This window comes from Cupressus sempervirens, chromosome 5 (genome assembly GCF_028749045.1).
Source record: "Cupressus sempervirens isolate cs-2001-9-10 chromosome 5, ASM2874904v1, whole genome shotgun sequence".
In the NCBI taxonomy this organism is placed as follows: Eukaryota; Viridiplantae; Streptophyta; class Pinopsida; order Cupressales; family Cupressaceae; genus Cupressus; species Cupressus sempervirens.
Genome location: NC_143122.1, coordinates 431,796,717 through 431,818,051, shown reverse-complemented (window position 1 = coordinate 431,818,051; position 21,335 = coordinate 431,796,717).

The window sequence follows — 21,335 nt, the reverse complement described above, 5'->3', positions numbered from 1 at the left end:
TATCAAAAGTGAATGAATAAATTACAAAGAGATCAATCCTTATAAAAGGAGATCAAAATTGTAAATGGTAAAACCTAGGTTGCATGATAATTATTAATAAAAGAATTAATTATTATATGCCAAATGTTTAGCTTAAGAAAACTAGAGATAATAAGTGACTTAAGAATTAAATCAGTATGATTCAATTAATAGGTAAATACTTTATTACTCTAACACCTACTACCTTACATATTTTAAAGAATAAAAATCCCTGTGTAGATGAAAATCTAAAAATAATGCATCGGGTGATAGCATCTCTATCATGACTTGTCCATTTTGGTGTACATTAAATTTCACCTATACTCTTTAGATTATAACTAGCACAACTTTAAATTACAATTTATTTATTTCCTTTATAAATCTCATCAACTTTTTAGAAATAAAAAAGGCTAACCAACTAAACACCTAAATACAAAACATTTATTCAATATAAATTAAAGTACAAAGAGATCCATTGAATATCACCAAAGACATAGCAATGATCCGTAATAACATCTTTGAGCATGAAATTAATCCATAGATATTGTTACTATCCATCACATCATGTTACAAAATCAAGCTAGACAAGAACAATGATCTCCATGCACTCATCAATAAAAAAATATGAAATATATTTACACTTGCGACCAATGTGATCCAACAAAATGAATAAGACATTATTAACAATCATCAATAGCTAGCTTCTCTATTTTTCCCCATTTCTCTAATGCATTATGTAACATCCTCAACATACTTAAATGATTGTTTACAAGTGATGTATATTTTCTTTCCTTCTTCAATACATCCTTTTATGTCCTTATTGTAATCATCAATAACTTTAACATCATTAGAAATGTTACCACATACCTTATGAGATTATTCTACTTCAAACTCTATTTTAGCCCTTCCCTTATCTATTTCCACAAGTGATGAATAGTGTGTTTCAAATTCCTATATAAATTTTGTCAAATGCTATGCAACATTTTACTTTCAAGTGCCTTATGTATTTGTAGAGTCTTCTACAATATATCATGTTCTTTCTCTAATATCCTAGTATGTTTCTCAAACTTCTTTTTTATCTCTCTTTTTCTTTAGCAAAATCTATTAATTATATTCTCATCCAATAATCTTCATCTAAATCTTCCTGTACCATACTTGAAATATTTTGTCTAAAATGACTTTCCAATAGTGGTTTGAAAGAAAAAGTAGGTGCATAAGGTGTAGAAGGAAACCAATAATCAAAAGGATTACCCTAGTGGGAGTAATTCCCACAAGATGATGTACTAATATAAAAATTCCTTGTGAAAGAGTAAGACTCTTTTAGGAGCCAATTACATACAAGTAGCATGTAGTCCCTATTAGGAGACTTTGAGTCCCTACTAAAATATTACAATCATGTTAGGAGTTGCTTCAACCCTGTTAGGAGCTGATAATAAGTTAACTAAACCCACTATCCAAATTTCTTTACAACTATCTTCACAAAATAATTATTAGGGTAACATATCCAAGGGTGAACTAACTGATACAAAAAATTATTTTCCAATATAGTTCCTTTTAAGCTCTCAATTTTTTCCTCTTCTTTAATCTCATCAAATTTACATCCATAGTTTGCAAAGCATGATATAATTACACAATGACACTTATAACCAAGGAAAACATCTTTCCTTTATACAATGTTCTAAAAACTAATTGAGTCAGTATTGATGCTTCCCCAATATAAAATAAATAATAAATGACCTCATTTAGATATTGCATTTCATATTTCATTACAATTACACATCCTAAAACAAATTCTAATGCACAAAACTACTAGTAAATTGTTCACTACAAAATTGCTATGTGACCATCTTCAAAAAATCCTCTATACCACATTAAATAATTTACATTACACTCTAAAAATATAGATAAATCATAGGGAAATATCCAACATCATGAACACAATCCCACAAAACTAATTTCTACATCCTCCAACCTCAATAACCAAAATTTGCTCTCCAACTTTGACTATCATAACTAGAAATCATATATGTTGGCACAAATTAAATAAAGTCATAAATGCAATACATAACCACTCAATAATCTATCCAAACATGCTAACATAATCCCCCAAAGAAATATCATCAACATTCATGTTGTGACATTGTTATGAGGATTTAACTGTGTAGTTTTTAGTCAAACTCATTGACCCATATATCGTGAGTAGTGATTCACACATGAATCCATCTATCATGAGAATAAATGGAACACTTGGAACTCATTGGATCTAGGTGATGCTCATAGACATGGAGTACTAGGACTTCTCGATAGGTCACCCATCCTAGTACTACTCCATCTCAAGTGGGATTAAGTATGGAGTTCCCTCCATGGTTAAACCCACTATGTTTGCAACCTATTTTCAAAACCTTCACCAAGTGTTGTACATTATGACCCACTCATTAGAAATATACTTAAGCTCATCTATTGATAGGTAAGATATATCTTCCACAACTAGTCAAATTTTGATATTAATATCAGGATTTAACTAGGTAGTTTTTTAGTCAAACTCATTGACCCATATATCATGAGTAGTTATTCATGCATGAATCCATCTCTCATGAGGATTAATGGAATACTTAGAACTCATTATATCTAGGTCATGCTCACACAAGTGAAGCACCAAGACTTCCTAGGAGGTCACCCATCTCAGTTTTACTCTAGCTTGAGTGCACTTAACTACGAAGTTCCCTCCATTGTTAAACCCACTCTTCTTGCAACCCCATTTTAAAAACCTTCACCAATTTTTTTCCTTATGAACCATTAATTAGAAATCCCCTTAAGCTCATCTATTGATAAGTAGGAGATATTTTCCACAACAAGTCAAATTGTGATATTTCTATTAGGATTTAACTGTGTAGCTTTTAAGTCAAGCTCATTGACCCATATATCATGAGTAGTGATTCACACATGAATATATCTCTCTTGAGAATAAATGAATCACTTAGCACTCATTGTATCTAGGTGATGCTCACAAAGGTGAAGCACCAGGACTTCCCAATAGGTTGGCCATCTCAATACTAATCTAGCTTGAGCATGCTTAACTATGGAGTTACCTCCATGGTTAAACCCACTCTTATTGGAACTCCATTTGAAAAACCTTCATCAAGTGTTTTTTCTTATGAAACTTTGATTATAAATCCCCTTAATCTCATCTATTAATAAGTATGAGATATTTTCCATAGCAAGTCAAATTGTGATGTTGCCCTCAAGATTTAATTATGTAGTTTTTGAGTCAAACTCATCAACCCATTTATCAAAAGTAGTGATTCACACATGAATACATATCTCATGATAATGAATGGAACACTTATCACTCATTTGATCTAGGTGATTCTCACAAAGGTGAAGCACCAAGACTTCTTGGGAGGTCACCCATCCTAGTACTACTTCAACTTGAGCATGCTTAACTATGGAGTTCCCTTCATTGTTAAACCAAATTTTCTTACAACCCAATTTGAAAAAGCTTCATCAAATTGTGTGCCTTATGAGCCATTCATTATAAATCCCATTAAGCTCATCTATTGATAAGTAGGAGATATTTTCCACATCAAGTCAAATTGTTATATTGCTATCAAGATCTAACTGCATAGTTCTTGAGCCAAAATCATTGACCCATAAATCATGAGTAGTGATTCACACATGAATCCATCTCTCACATGAATAAATGAAACACTTAGAACTCATTGGATCTAGGTGATCCTCACAGAGGTGAAGCATTGGGACTTCCCAAGAGGTCACCCATCCTAGTACTACTCCAACTCAAGTGTACTTAACTGTGGAATTCCCTCCATCGTTAAACCCACTCTGCTTGCAACCCCATTTGAAAAACCTTCACCAAATGTTTCATTTTAGGAACCATTAATTAGAAATCCCCTTAAGCTCATCTATTGATAAGTAGGAGATATTTTCCATAGCAAGTCAAATTTTGATATTGCAATTAGGATTTAACTATGTATTTTTTGAGTCAAACTCATTGACCTATATATCATGAGTAGTGATTTGCATATGAATCCATCTCTCATGAAAATAATAACTCATTTGATCTAGGTGATGATCATAGAGGTGAAGCGCTAGGACCTCTTGGGAGGTCACCCATCTTAGTAGTACTCCAACTCAAGCACACATAGCTACAAAGTTCCCTCCATGGTTAAACCCATTCTGCTTGAAATGCCATTTAAAAAACCTTCACCAAGTATTTTACCTTATGAACCATTAATTAGAAAGACCCTTAAGCTCATCTATTAATAAGTAGGAGATATCTACTACAATAAGTCAAACTGTGATATTGCTATCAAGATTTAACTGTGTATTTTTTGAGTCAAACTCATTGACCCATATATCATGAGTAGTGATTCACACATAAATACATCTCTTTTGAGAATAAATGGAACACTTAGCACTCATTGGATCTAGGTGATTCTCATAGAGGTGAAGCATAAGAACTTTTGGGGAGGTCATCCATTCTAGGACTACTCCAGCTCGAGTGTGCTTAACTACAGAGTTCCCTCCATGATTAAACCCACTCTACTTATAATCCCATTTGAAAAACCTTCTAGGAAGTCCTGGCACTTCACCTCTATGAGAATAACTTAGATCCAATGAGTGGTAAGTGTTCCATTTATCCTAATTAGAGATGGATGAATTTATGAATCACAACTCATGATATATGGGTCAATGAGTTTGACTCAAAAACTATCTAGTTAAATCTTGATAGCAATATTACAATCTGACTCACTATGGAAAATATCTCCTACTTATTAATAGATGAGCTTAAGAGGCTTTCTAATGAATGGTTCATAAGGCACAATATTTGGTGAAGGTTTTTCACATGGGGTTGTAAGAAGATTGGGTGTAACCATGGAGAGAACTCTATAGTTAAGCGCACTCAAGCTGGAGTAGTAATGGGATGGGTGACCTATTGAGAAGTCCTAATGCTTCACCTCTGTGATCATCATCTAGATATAATGAGTGCTAAGTGTTTCATTTATTCTCATGAGAGATGGATTCATGTGCGAATCATTACTAATGATATATGGGTCAATGAGTTTGTCTCAAAAATGTAGTTAATTCCTTATAACAATATCATAATTTGACTTGATGTTCAAAATATTTCCTACTTAACAATAGATGAGTTAACAAGATTTCTAATTAATGGTTCATAAGGAAAAATACTTGATGAAGGTTTTTTAAATGGGGTTAACCAGAGTTGGTTGAACCATGGAGGGAGCTTCATAGTTAAGCATACTTGGGGTGGAGTAGTACTGGGTTGGGTGACCTCCTCAGAAGTCCCAGTACTTCACCTCTATGATCATAACTTAGATCCAATGAGTGATCAATTCATGTTTTAATTGCTACTCATGATATATGGGTCAATGAGTTTGACTCAAAAACTACACCGTTAAATCCTGATAGCAATATCACAATTTGACTTGCTATGGAAAATATCTCCTACTTATCAATAGATGAGCTTAAGGAGATTTATAATGAATGGTTCATAAGGTACAATATTTGGTGAAAGTTTTTCAAATTGGGTTGCAAGCATAGTGGGTTTAAAAATGGAGGGAACTCTATAGTTAAGTGTGCTTGAGCTGGAGTAGTACTGGGATGGGTGACCTTCTGGGATGTCCCAGTGCTTCACCTCTATGAGAATCACCTAGATCAAATGAGTGCTAAGTGTTCCATATAATCTCATGAGATATAGATTTATGTGTGAATCACTACTCATGATATATGGGTCAATGAGTTTGACTCAAAAACTACATAGTTAAATCTTGATAGCAATATTAAAATTTGACTTGCTATGGAAAATATCTCCTACTTATCAATAGATGAGATTAAGGGGATTTCTAATGAATGGTTCATAAGGAAAAAAAAAATTGGTGAAGGTTTTTCAAATGTGGTAGCAAGAAGAGTGGATTTAACAATGGAAGGAACTTCATAGTTAAGCGCGCTGGAGCTAGAGTAGTACTGGGATGGGTGACCTCCTATGAAGTCTTATTGCTTCACCTTTGTGAGCATCACCTAGATCCAATGAGTGCTAAGTGTTCTATTTATTATCATGAAAGATGGATTCATGCGTGAATCACTACTCATGATATATAGGTCAATGATTTCAACTCAAAAAACTACACAGTTAAATCCTAATAGCAATATCACAATTTTACTTGCTATGGAAAATATCTCCTACTTATCAATAGACGGGGTTAAGGGGATTTATAATGAATGGTTCATTACTAATAAAACTTACGGAAATTTTTTCAAATAGGGTTTCAAGAAGAGTGGGTTTAACCATGGAGGGAATTATATAGTCAAGCACACTTAAGATGGAGTAGCACTAGGTTGGGTGATCTCCCAGGAAGTCCTGGTACTTCACCTCTCTAAGCATCATGTAGATCTAATAAGTGTTATGAATTTGACTTTCTATGGATAATATCTCCTACTTATCAACATTCATGCTAACAATTTACCCCTTGTTTATTGATAAAAACATATGATTAAAAACCATAAATGCCTAAAGCAAAAAACTAAAATGCTCCCCCATTATATGCATTACTCTCTCCATTAATGTATAAGGTTTTTTATGTATTTCGCTCCATCATTGACATTAAATACTAAGGTGTCATTATACCGATTCTCAAAGTTCAATCATCTCCAAAATATTTTTTTCAAAACATGTACCAAACGACACTAATAAAGAATGCATTACAAAAGAGTTCTTAATAATTCTTCTTAAAAGTGACTCCCCCAAAAGAACCATCAAAAAACATGTAGTTTAGATGTAAGAATATTCTCTAAAAAGACTGGATTGATGAAAACCTACATCAACAACTCCAAAGAAGGTTGGGTAATAACCCCAAGTATGCCTCTATGATACTCAAAAGTGTCCTTAGCCAAATTTTTAGTAAATATGCCTATTATTTTTTCCTTTGTACTAACATTATCCAATCAAATTTCCTTCTTCACTACCTTCTTTCTCAAAAATTGATACTTTATTACAATGTGCTTAGTCATTGAATATAATACTAAATTATTTGACATGCTAATTGTACTCTTTTTGGCACAATGAATGATAAAAGGTTCTAAAATTTCAATACACATGTCCTTCAACATCCACTTCATTCTAATAATCTAATTACACTTATTTTATGCTACTACATACTTTGTATCTGCTATAGATTTTGATATGAAATCTTGTTTCTTTCTTAGCCTTGAAACCAATCTTCCTCCCAAGAATAATTCTCCTCTAGACTTGTACTTTTTTGACTTCTACTTTTTTTTCCCAATCTAGACATCATTGTATGCACATAAGTTAAAACCATGTAATCTATCCTACCATAATCCATAGTTTAATATTCTCTTCAAGTATATGAAAATCCTTTATATTTCTTCTAGGTGTGTCACTTCAAGATCTACTTAGAATCTTGTCACAATTCCAATTACATTAGCTATATTATATCTTGTATGTGCCAAATATTGTAATCCTCTTATCATGGACATGTACCTTGTTTGTATTGCACTAGAAGACTCATCTTTTTTGACAATGCACTTCTTGTAACCATATGTGTTCCAACTAGCTTAAAATTTTCTAATCCAAACCTTCTCAAAAAATCCTTAAGATATTTAATCTTTGATATAAAAACATCATCCTTATTATGCGTCATTTGTAATCCCAAGAAGTATTTTATCCCATCAATCATAGTCATCTCAAATTCATTCTTCATTTCTTTTGAAATTTTCTCACTAGCTTCATATTTCTCTCTAATAAATGTCACCAACATCATCCTTGAAAATTATCAATGAAAAAAATAATGTACCTTTCACCATATAATTCTCTTTTTCTTGTAGGACCACATAAATATGTATGCAAAATCTCCAACTTTATTGACATAGTGAATATCATGCTTGGAAAAGAGTTCTTATTCTATTTATCCATCATGCATTCCTTGCAAACCATGTTAGAGGGTTCCACAATCTTAGGTAGATCTCTTACTATATTTTTTGTATTGATCTTCACAATGTTATCAAATTTTATGTGATAATTTATTTTATCATCCACTTTAACATCCAAACATGTCATCATAGTAGGATTTAGTTGAAGAATATCACCTTTAGTCCTTGTACCTATTCCAATTAGTTTTCCATTCTTTTCTTTGATTATATAAGTCATCTCACTAAATTATAATTGATACCCTTATAAACATTTTACCCAACACTCAACAAGTTATTTTTCAATCCATCAATAAAATAGACATCCTCAGTGTTAGTTTTTTCTTCAACAGTAATAGTTTATTTTCCTTTAGTAGGACATGATGCATTAATTCCAACTATATCTACTCCAACATAGCTATTAAATTCAAAAAAATTATTCATATCTCCAATCATATGATGAGAGAATTCACTCTATAATCCAATCAAATATTTTCTTTTCCACATGTGATACTAATTCTTTCTCTTCTTTTTCAATACTTTCTCCTTTAATAGAAACAAATCCAATTTCATAATCTCCATCATCACTTTCTAGTAAATTTATGGCTTTGGATCAAATTCATTGTCTTAATCAACAAAGGAGAAACATTTTGCATTCTTTGATGTGTAAGGTTTCTTAGGGTGTCTTCCTTCTCTCTTAAGATATTGATATGAAAAATGACCAAACTCTTTGCAGGTCCTAGACATAAATGTTTTCTTAACTTTCTTTTCTTTTCTTATAAGTAATGGAAGTCCTTCATCTATGTTTTTTTTCTTCCTCTAGCTTAATTTTCCATTTCCTATCATAATTTATACTTGTGATTGCACTCCTAGTTAAGGTACTCTTAACCAACTATGCATTTGTTATGAAAGAAGTATTTTTTTAGGTAGATTATATTTTTTCTTCAATCTTTGTTCAATGTTTGTATCTTTCCAAACACATTTTCCTTGTTAAAGTTAGGTATAACAATAATAATTTATTCCACAACAATTACCTTGTTCTCATAAGCATGTGGAAATGAATCCAAGATCTTCCATACCACTTTATCTTCTATAATAGTTCCTTTACGACTCTTTATCCCTACAACAATCTCTGATATCCTCTAAAAATAAGACCTTATAATTTTATATTCTTGCATCTTAGAACTATCAAACATATATTTCCATTTCTCAAATTTAGATTTATTTGTATACTAATTACCTCCAAAATGAGATTCTAATCTAATCCAAATCTCGTGAGAAATTTGTAAATTCTCTACTTTGCCAAATTTTGATTCAGGTAGTGTAGTAATAAGTACTTCCCTTGCATATATGTAAAAGATGAATATTTTCTTCTTATCAATAGTACTTTATTCAAGATCTTTCTCTTCCTCTAAAGTATTCTTATCCATTATACCTAACCAAAAATAAATCTCCATACAAATAAAATGTGTCTTCATCTTCTTCTTCCATTTTTCCTAATTCTCTCCATCAAATTTTAGAATTTTCTTCCTAAATTACATGGATATCCTTGAGTTGTTAAACTTCTTATTCAAGGATGTAATTCTTTAATACCAATTGTTAGAGAGAAAATTCCACCAACACAACTAGGGGGTGAATTAATTGTGTACTTAAACAAATTAAATTAACTTTATCAAATCTGAAACATAAAACCAATATATGCAATGACCATAAAATAACAAACATGTATAATTACACAAGGTTTGTTAACTAGGGAAGCCCTTGATCAAAGTGAAAACCTTAGTGGCAATGTTTCCCACAAGATGGTGTACTAATATAACATTTCCTTATGTAAGAGTAACACTCCTTTAGGATCCAATTACATATAATTACTACATGTAGTCCTTGTTAGGAGACTATGAATCCCTACTAAAGGATTCCATCCTTGTTAGAAGCTACTTCAAACTGGTTAGGAGATGATAAGAAGTTAATTGAGTCCACTATACAAATTGCTTCAGAACTATCTTCACAAAATAACTCTTAGGTTAACATATCCAAGGGTGAAGTAACTGACACAACAAGTTCTATTCCAAACTAGTTCATTTAAAGCTCTCAACACATCCCCCAGCATCATCCTCTACTGTGATCTCATCAAATTTGCATCCAAAATTTGCATAACATGTTACAATTACATAATGACACTTACAACCAACGAAAACATCTTTCCTTTATACCAAGTCCTAAAAAATAATTGAGTGGTCCTTGAGGCTTACCCAATGTACACTAAATAATGTAGGGCCTAGTTAGGATATTACATTACAAATTACATTGAAATTACACATCCTAAAGCATATTCCAATCTATAGCACCTTGACAGTGAACATATGACAATTTACACTTCAATGACCATCACAGAATCATCACTAGAAACTGCCACCTCAAACACATCAACATGAATATATTCCTTCAACTAAAATCCAAGGCCACTAAACAAGCTTCCATTTTTTCCAACATAAATATTTAAATTATTAGTAAGGGTAAAGCACAAACCTATGTCACCCTTTTACAAAGGAAAGACTAACAAAAGTATAATTGTTCACCTTCAATGACATAAATCTTGTATTATTATTTAGAATTTGAAAATGAAGTAAACTAATGAAATGTGTAGAAATGGATGAAGTTTAAGATTATAACTTTTAATAATTATTTAGAAAAAATATATATATAATTTCCTATTTTTTAAAGACAACTTTTTAGTTGTTGAAAAACCTTGGAAATTAAGGGTCTAGTTCCCACCACAAAACTACATGGAAATAAACTTATTTCCCTTTGATCTTAGATTATGTTATAGATAACATATGTAGCTAGAACAATCAAAAATAAAAATTGGCTTTAGGACTATATTTTCTCTTTTATAACAATTCAAATTTCAACTTATTCAAATCAATAGTTTTCATCTCCCACCACATTTTTCAAAATAAACCTATTCCAACCAAAATAAAAATTATAAATTCTTGAAGAAGACTCTCTCCTCTAGAACGCCATATAATTTTTAAATTTTTCTAATATGATATAATATTTTTTTCTTTCTCAAAATTGACATCTTCTCGAGTGTTAAAATATGTACTTGTAGATTTTTTTAAATTATAATATACTACGTCTAATTAAAACACTATGAAATCTATATGAGAATATTCTTGACTTTGAGGTCTATAAAATGGTCTTTATATATTATTAAAAAAATGTCATAAAAAATAATAAGAGTTATTGAAACATCAGTTTTCTAAAATAATTTTATTTCTTTAGTAATTGGATACTAACTAATATGAAACATGCATTGAATAGATATTTCCAATTGGAAAAGTGTAAGACCATATATAACTAGAAGGCTTAGAATATAATTGAGATTAAAATACAAGGTATAGTTGTCACTATTGTCAAGAGTATGGATATGTTGCTGAAAATTACATTAGAACACATGTAAAAAGTGACTATAAAAGATGGTTGAGTCAAACTACATGTTTTAGCTATTTGAAGACTAGTCGCATAAGTAAAAATTGTCCAACAAGATCAAAAGCACCTAGTAGTTAATTCAATAAAGGCAAAGGAAAGTTTTATGTTGAAGAAGTAAAAGTGTAGGTGAATGAGACATGGAAGAAAAAGGAAGATTGTAGCACATCAAGCTCAGATGGGATCACTTTATCCCTAATTAGGCAATTAAGAGGTATGTATGGGACTGATATTTCAAAGCTTAATTATACATCAATTCCAAGGACTTAGTTCTAAAAATATCATATATGCATAAAGAAAGATGCAAAGTATTGGTTAGAACTTAGAAGAAATCTATAAGTTTTCAAGTTACTTTCAAGAATGAAAAGTTTCACTATGGTTGTCAAGTGAAAGTTAGTTTTTTTTGAGCTATCAAAGGTGATAGTGTCAGCCAAGCTTGCTATTGTTGCCAAGAATGGAAGAAATTACATAGAAGTTGAGTGAATTAGAATTTCTATTGGATCCAAGCTTACAGTTGTGTAAGATAAGCATTAAATGTGAAGTTTTAAGGGCTATATGGTCAATTTTCAGCTTATTTGCAATCATTCAAGATTGAAGAGAGCATAAAGAGCTAAAGATGAATTCAAGAAAAGGATTCAAGAATTTGCAAACTAAATTCAACTACTACTCGAAACCAGTCATTAGATTTTTCAAGGTATTTATTGTGTGTCAAGCTACGTTATTTGAATTTTTACAAACCCTAGTGAGTTATTATGGCATCTAGCTCTTCTACTATTGTGGTTAAGGAAGGAAAGGAAGTTTTGAGTGTTCAATTAATAAGTAATGAGATCAAATAACTATATTTCTAGGAAATTCTTGATATTGCATATAAAGGAGACCCGTCTGGTGTGTTATCTATGATACCACCACAACTTTTGATGATACAAGATGTAAAGTGTTGCTACATTTGTTATGTTGGAAGCATTAGAGACATAGAGAAAAGAGACATTTATGGAAAATTGTGTGAAAATGGAGTATTGAAAGAAGAATACAAGGTTGTAGAGAGAAAAGGGTTAACCCATGCCCTAGATTTTCTAAACATGTTCAACATAGAATGGATTAAGATTGTTCTTAGTAGAATTCATGACAATTATGTATGGTTGGAGGATGGCCCTAGAAAAATCATAAAGAGGATCATTCATAGACTGATAGGGTACCCAACCCTAGACAAACCTAATACAATGAGGAGTAATGCAAAAGAGGTCATTGAAAAGAATACAAGGGCACTATGGAATAAGAGAGGGATGACCATAGACACAATTTTTGATCCCCTAATTGCATTTTTAGTGAGAATTATAGCACATATGTTCTTTCAATCTAGTAGGTTAAATAGTGTACCATGTATGGTTATGGATTTGGGTTACACAATAGTGAAGAAAGGCTATTCTTATGACCTTGCTAAGTTACAACTCCAATAGTTATTTGAGAAATTGGGAACCATAAGGAAAACTAGAAGTGCACAATGCAAATTTGGTTCAGTACTTGTTTATATATTTTTCTATGTGCACAAAACTTTTCCTTCATTTGGGAAAGTAGCTTGGAAGATTAATAGATTAGTTACAGTGTAGATTGGTTAATTTATAGAGAAACTTGGAGATACTTTTGAGACTATGATGACTAGCTATTTTGAAGACTTTCATAAGTCAATGAAACAAAAACTTAGGATTCTAGTGTCACTAGTTGAGAAGCATTTCAATGATGTTTTTTTATAGTTGATGTTTATTTTACTTATCTTCAAGTTGTTGTTCCAAGGGTGATATGGCTTAGATCATTGCCTCGTGAGATTAATGTTGATGAGGCATCTGCAACCATCATTGTTTTATTGGTAGAAGAAGTAGATAAGGATGCTAATACTTTTGAAAACTATGATGTAAAAAAGTCTAAAATAAAAATGGACTTAAAGATAGCTTCTATGATGAGGAAGAAGAATTAGCTTGTGAAGAAACTCAAACAATTTGGTGAAGAGGCAAAGGAGATGAGGAAGAAGAAGACAATAAAGATGATGAAGATGTAGCTACCCAAGCACCACTTCCTCTCACATAGGGTCAAGGTAAGGACCAAGGAGAAGAAGAAGCAAAAATTGATGAAGGTGTTGAGGGAGAAGAAGCCAATGAAGAACCTATTGCCACAGAAGAACCTATTGCCAAAAAAGAAAAGAAGTAGGTAGAAAGAAAACCAATAAGGGTTGTGGAACTAAAGCCTACAGTTCCTATTATTAGGGCTATCACAAGAGCCACTACCAATAAGACTTGAGAGGTTTAGAAGCCTAAAGGAAAGAGAAAAAAGTACAACTAGACAAGGAGAAGAACTTGAGAAGAAAAAATCAAGGAAGTTTATTGCTCCAGCTGAATTAGATGAAGAGAGGACAGAGTTAGATGACAACACCCAATTAAAAGTGGTAAGTCATAGTCCCTCTTCTGATTTGGACAGCTTGTGTGAAAATATAAAGAATAATGATGATTTAATTGGATTCACACATGTTGAGTTTGACACACTTGGGAAGATAGAAAAGAATGAAGTAGAAGAATCTATATTTGCCATGATGGCAATTTTAAAGAAGACTCTAGTTGAGGTTGCTAATTCTACCCAAGAGCCTACAAGACAGAATTGAGAAAAGGTGGAAATATTGTTTCACAACTAAAAGAAACCTTAGAGAGACTACACTTGCAAGAGTGATATCAAACTTGGACAAATCTGAAATGAAAAAGTCAATTAACAAGTATAAGGGAAGATTTTCTCCAAAATACCAAGCCTTAACATTGTACAAATTTTTTTTGAAGTTGTTGTTCAAGAAAGCACACAAATATGGAAGGTAATTTATGAGATGACAACTCAAAAGGCTATTGAGAAAGAACTTAAGGAAGTAGGTGAAGACAAAGAAGAGGAAGAGGTAGTTGAAGCAAACAATGATGAATCTATAATAGAAGTACATGGGGAAGGCATCACAAAGGTAATAGTTGAACAAGAGCATCAACAAGAACATAATGTACTAGAAGTACACATGTCAAGTGCCAGTTCTTATGCAGATATAATAAAGGTTAAGGATGTGTCTAACACCACCATTCATAACATCAATCTCCTAATAGAGGAGGATATGTAGAAGATACTGACTAATTCCACCACCAAGGCACAATTATGTAGTCATCCTATGTTGGTGAGTGTGGATGATATTAAGAAGGTAGAATTGGCATTTGTAGGGAGAAACCACAAGAATTATCCATTATCCCCACTAAATAACCATAGGTTCAACCTATAATGTCTATTGTAGTATACCATAGGAAGGACACCCTACCTTCACATATCAACACCAAGGTACTAGCAATTACAAAATTGAGAAAGAAGGGACACAAGTCCAAATAGGTTAGGAAGCCACTCTTGTACCTCCACCACAACCATAAGGTGAAGCAGAAATGAAAGAGAAATGGAAGGATAGGACTGAAGATTCAATCTTTAAAATGAACCTAGAGGAAGTAATATCAATAAAAACATTGGTTACCTTACCAAACATTGCTACTCCTACTCCTAGTTAAGCACTTCATAGGCTGAGTACTGAAGCTACATCATCACAAGCATCAAGGTCAAGTCGTAGCACATCTAAGGTTGATGAGGTGACATCCTATGGTAACATCAACTTAGATAAGGTGATTGAGTTACCAAAGTATTATCTCATAGTAATCATAATAGATAAAATGAACATATTGCAGGATGCTCTAGCAAGGAAGAAACACCAAGAACTACTTAGAAGGGAGCACAAGCATAAACAAGCACTTCATGACATTAAGGACATATTTCTTGATGATTTAGCCTCCCTACACCTAATGAAGCTAAACCAATCATTGAGCAATTGGAAAATATTATGGAGAAGATTAATGATAAATACCTAGATACCAATGTCAAAAAATTGGAATGGTTTAAGAAGAAATTTCAAACCAAAGTGGATGAATGGATATCTGGTGTCATTGCACTACACTAGGTTGAGTTAGCAAACAAGAATGAGGATGTAAAGATGTTGGAACATATTTTCTCTCTTTACACCAAGTTGTGTGATGTTCCCCTATTCACACAAGAAGTGCAGAGACATATTGACCATTTAGAGGGAGATCTGAAGAAAATAGGTAACATTCTTCAACAATCTCTTGGTCAAGATTAGTCTCATTTCATAAATTTATTGTTAACACAATGTTAGTTAGAAACTTTACATGCTCAAGATGAAAATATTAAGGCTACATATATTAGCATCCAATCCATGTTAATCCCTCACATGGAGGTGTTACATAAGTAATTAGCCTATGTGAAGACATTGTTGAAGAATGATCCCCCTCTTTTTACACATGAAGGCATAGTCACCCTTGCTACTAAGTTAGACATATAGATAAAATATCTAGAGGTAGCATGTGGCAATTGGGATGCATCACTAAACATAATGATGGAGGTCCATAAGTATTTCTTGGACAAACACACAATTTGTGTACAACCCATGACATAATTGTCAAAAGGGGGAGAATGAAATGAAGGGGGAGAGAATGAAGAAAGGGGAGAATGCATGAATGGGGAGATAAGTTTTGGGGGAGACCAAATAGAAATAGAACTGGCACAATAGATATACTCAGTAGGAGTATTCAATTTTAGAATTAGAATAGAACAATCGACTTCGGGGAAGTTATAGAACTTTAAGCTATGACTGATGAGTCATAAGTTTTGCAAAATTTTGAATTTTTTTTGAAATTTTGTATGCATATTAAATGGATATTATCTAAGGAAAGAGCCTACAACACAAAAATAAATTGTGAGCCTCTTATCAAAGAGGTCTGAGGTTCAAATCTACTCATGCTTAATAAATTATTATTATTATTATTTATCACAACACATGATAATTAATCTTGACTTCAACCTCTTACCAATAAAAAAAAAGGATATTGTCTAAGTTATGCCTGAGAGCTAAGAATATTCATGCATGATCAAGTATTTTTTCCACTCATGTAAATGGGGGAGATTGTTAATCTTAGATTCGTTTTGACATAGGAGTGCCAATATAATTAAGTCATTGGCTTAATTCATGTTGAACAAGTAATATATGTCTAGCATAAGTTGCAAGATAGTATATGTCAAGAAAGAGATATATAGTATGTGTCAAGTAACTAGTAAGTGCTGAGTCACTCAATTGTTGAGCAAATAGTAGATGATAAGTCATTCAGATGTTGAATTATTAGTGGATGCCTAGTCATTAAGAGGCTGAGTTACAGCATTGAAGACACAATGGATACCAAGCACCAAACACTTCAAGTACTAAGTAAATAATTTTGGACATAATTGTTTGTAATAGCACAAAATTCTATGTAAATCATTTTTGAGCTAACTTAAGGATTGTTTTGTGATTCTAAGTTGATAAGGATGAATCTTTATTGAGAATCCCTATGCATTTCATGCAACCAATTAGTTGAAGGGATGTTTTAAGTGACAAAATGGGTGAATCACAATCATTGATTCATACCTAACCCTAAGTCACCTAGGTCTTCTTGAGGAGGAAAAACCCTCAAAGATATAAGTGTGGAAGGAGAAAAGAGAGAAGTTTGGATGCACCAATACAACATTCATGGTGGCTAAGGAATTGTGAATTGAGATACATTGTAGAATCAATTAGAGGAGAATAGAGGAAAGGAATTAGAGGATAGAAGTGATACTTCTGATCCATGATGATCAAGTACACATCAAGAAAGAGGTGATCTATTATATAGCAGTAAAGTGCTAACTATGGGATCATTGCTGATACATTCTAGCAGGTGAATTAGTTAAATATCTTAATAGAGTAGTCTTAAGAGGATATTGTAAATTCTTTAATAGGGTTCTTACTTCATTGTAAGTTGAAGTCCTTTAATTAGGCACACTTCTAATAGGGTGTTGAAATCCTTTAGTAGTGTAAGATCTAACAATCTTGTAAGCCTTTAATAGGGTAGGCATTTCACAAGGTAGATCATAGTTTATGATCAAACATTGTAGCCTTCATTAGATACACTTTATTACTATAGTAGTGGATATTTGTGGGTGTCATCCCCAACCTAGTTTTACCTTCTCATTGGAGGGTTTCTGGGTAACCAAATATCTTGTATCATATATGTGTTGAATATGTTTAGCTAGCTATTTTAGTTTACATGAAAATTATGAGATGGATGTGTGGTCAATGAATTTATGGTTAAAGTTTTGAAGAATTGATTCACTCCCCCTTTCTCAAAGTTTACTTTCCCTATAGTATTCCCAACAATTTTTCTCATCAGTCAAGTGGTGATCATGTTGTTATTGCACATCATGATCCACCTAATGACCACTCCTTTTCTATAGAGGGACATAAACATAATAAAGACCCTTCAACTAGTATATAGAATGTTTAAAGCTCAAATGTGGGCCTTGATGATGTTGACTTTAGCTTGTCAACTGTAAGATGGATGGACTTGTTAACACATGATGATTCTACTTCTATGCCATCTCATCTAGTCAGGGATCATCATTATTAAGATGTATGTTGGTCATTAGTCATGCTAGCATAGATGTAGAGGTAGGGCTAGATGAGGCCCAAAAAAATTGGATTTATTGGTGGACATGATTTATGCTATGTAGTCTGATTATTATTAGATCCCATCATCTACATAAGTAAATATGGTTTTTCTTAGTTCATTAAAATTAGATTGACTTGTGAATTAAAATTAGGTAAATCTAGTTTTTTTTAATTCATTAAAATTGAATTAGATTGCCACCTTCCTTGGTAGCAGTGCCAAAAATGGTTGGTCAGCTAAATACCTTAGTAATAAAGGATTGTATATCCTTCTAAATTGACTCCATGACTAGACAGAATCATGTATTTTCCTAAGATTAACATACTAACTTCATTTTATTTTTCAACCCAGGAGTGTAAGCTTGAGAGGGTGGCTACAAAGTATATGCTCTGATTCCTCTTAAAGTTATTATAACTTACAACAAGAAATAAATGCTAAAGGAAACTAAGCTAGGAACAGAAATGACATCTGCCTTCAAGTTTAGAGTAATGTTGTAAACAATAAATCTATTTAAAAAATTATGTGTTGGAAATGATTGAAAATATCATGAATGAAGAGTAATGGAACTGGTAAAGAATGTTTTCAATCATTGTGTCGTCATTGATGTCAAACTTGCTACTTGCAGGAATGACAATTGCTTAAGTGATCCAAATATTATTGATTGACAAGGAGGTGGCAATCAATAAGATGTAACTAAAGTACCTAGAGAAATGTTGAAGTTATGATGTTGTAATGAAGTATAAGGATCAACTAAGCCATTGATGAAATAGTGTGTCGATGACATACTCTAAGATGATGGACACACCAAGACACAACAAAGATGTAAGGTTTAACTAAGTCATTTGTAAAGCCTAACTAAGTTCATTGGAGAGAGCCAAGCAAGCTAGTTAGAGCTAAATAAATTCTCAGTTGAAGCCGAGCAAGTTCAAATTTAGTGTGTGTTGAGTGATCTTTAGGTACCAAGTGAAGATCAAGTGCCGAGTGATCTTCAGGTGCCGAGTGAAGACAAAGTGCTGAGTGACTTTGGGTGTCAATCATGATATAGGAGTCGAGTGATATTTAGGTGCCAAATAACACAAAATTGGTCAGGTGCTAAGCATCAGAAAAAGGTAATGGATGCCAAGAAAATTTCTTCAGGTGTCGAGCATTAGTAAACCAATGATGTCGAGTTGATGCATTATTTGTTAAGTCAAAGATTTGCCAGATCAGCAGTGATAAGTTTGTTACATCAAATTTTGTGAATTAGTTGGATGATATGGATGATGAGTAGATGTCATAGAATTTTAGGTAAACCATGTAAACCAATTCAAGGAAAATGCTAATGGATTTATCATGAAGTTTCTAGAAGAATTAATTTGGAGGGGAAACAATATTGTTTTCTCAAGATCAAATCAAGATTTGAGGGAGAAATGAAGAACATAACTTCTTTATAAGAAGTTACAAGTCAGAGATCAGGTGTGCATGTATGAGAGGGAGTTGGAGATAAGTATGGTCATGCGAAGAAGCCAAGAGGTGTAAGTACAAAGCATCAAGACTCTGAGTTGATCAAATGATCATGGAGTGCATTGGCATAATGAGTGGAAGAACTCAAGGAGATAGATCTTGAAGGGTGAACAAGCTATTAGCACTACAAGGGAGGAAAGCCAAGCAAAGAAAAGAACTGAAGAGTGATCTTAAATCTACAAGGTTAGAGTTGCAATTTGTACTAGGTCAAAACCCTTCTAATACTCTCTTACCATTGTATTAGATGTTAAAATCCTACATTGATAGGTTAGCTTAACAGCTAGGTGGATAAGCCTTAGGAAAAGGATAAAGAGATCCCCAAGAGAAGGATAAAGAGATCCTCAAGAGAAGGATAAAGAGATCCTTAGGAGGAGGATAAGAGATCCTTAGAGAGGGATGAAAGATTCTTTTGAGAAGGTGACTCTAAATCCCATGGACTTGGGTGAGCCTAAAAGCTCTATGTAAATCCTTTAACAAGGTGACATTCCAAGTTGAATGTTCTTAAGTCCTCTAATAGGGCACACTCCTAACAGGGTGTAGAAATCCTTTAACAAGGTCGCATTTAACAATGTGTTGTAGCCTTTAACAAGGTAGGCCTTTAATAGGGAAAATCATCAGAAGTGGTTGAAATCAATTGCATAGTTATTTTGTGGGTATCATCCCCACCCCAGTTTTACCTTCTTATTCCTAGAGGGTTTTTGGGTCATCAAAAGCCTTAGTTTTATGGTGTGATGCATGTTATCTTTCATGGTTGTTTAATGTTTAATTGCATGCATTATAATTTTAGTTATATGTCATTAAGGATTAGAAGAAAAATTTGTATTGGACATTATTGGACTTTGAATAACTGATTCACCCCCCCTCTCAATTATTCTAAAATAATTCTAACATTATGTTGTAGGAATAGTTCAATGATTCTGTTATCAATGGTTCAAGAATAACAAAAGTCTACTTTGCAAGGAATCAAACTAAGAAAGGAAATCTATTCTAATAAAGTAGTTCACTCACCAAGCAGGCTCCCTTGGATGAGTGAACATAAAATAATCAAGTCTAAAGGTGGAAACTTAAACTTTGTATTCTATTCATTCATAATAAGGAATTACATTTGAAAACAAAATTCTACTCTATTTCCTTTTGGTCAAAACTAGGAAAAGATCAAAATTAATAATCAAATATCAATCCCTTATTCAATATTATAGTGGAAATTATTTAAAGGAAAAATTTAATGACTTCCTACTCATATGATCACTCTGTCAATGAGGATCAATTATAGATTATAAAGTCTACAATAGAAATACTAATAACTGCATCTCAACTCTTCTAGGAATATAGTAGGTTGAGGAAGCTATCTTCATGCACCACCATAACAGAATTTGCACCATGATCTGCTTATGCAGTGGTTCATCAATCATGTGGTCAACTTTGACTTAATGCTAAAATGTTGTCTTCAATATGCATGGCAACAACATTGCAAATCATTAAATGCACCAGCTTCCACATACATGCATTCATTTCATCATTAATCCTATAGATGTAGGAAGGAAACTACCCAGACCTAGCATGGATGAGGAAATATTTATCAACATGTAATTTATCCTTCATTAAACCATAAAAAAACATAGATTCAACAAAACACAACATGACTGATCAATCTATACTTCCATCTCCATGTCTTAACATATAGATGGTATATTCATTAAACATAAGTTGTTTTTCTTAAACCATAGAGTCTTAAACTATTTCTTGCAAGATAAAAACTAAAAACAAGATAAAAAC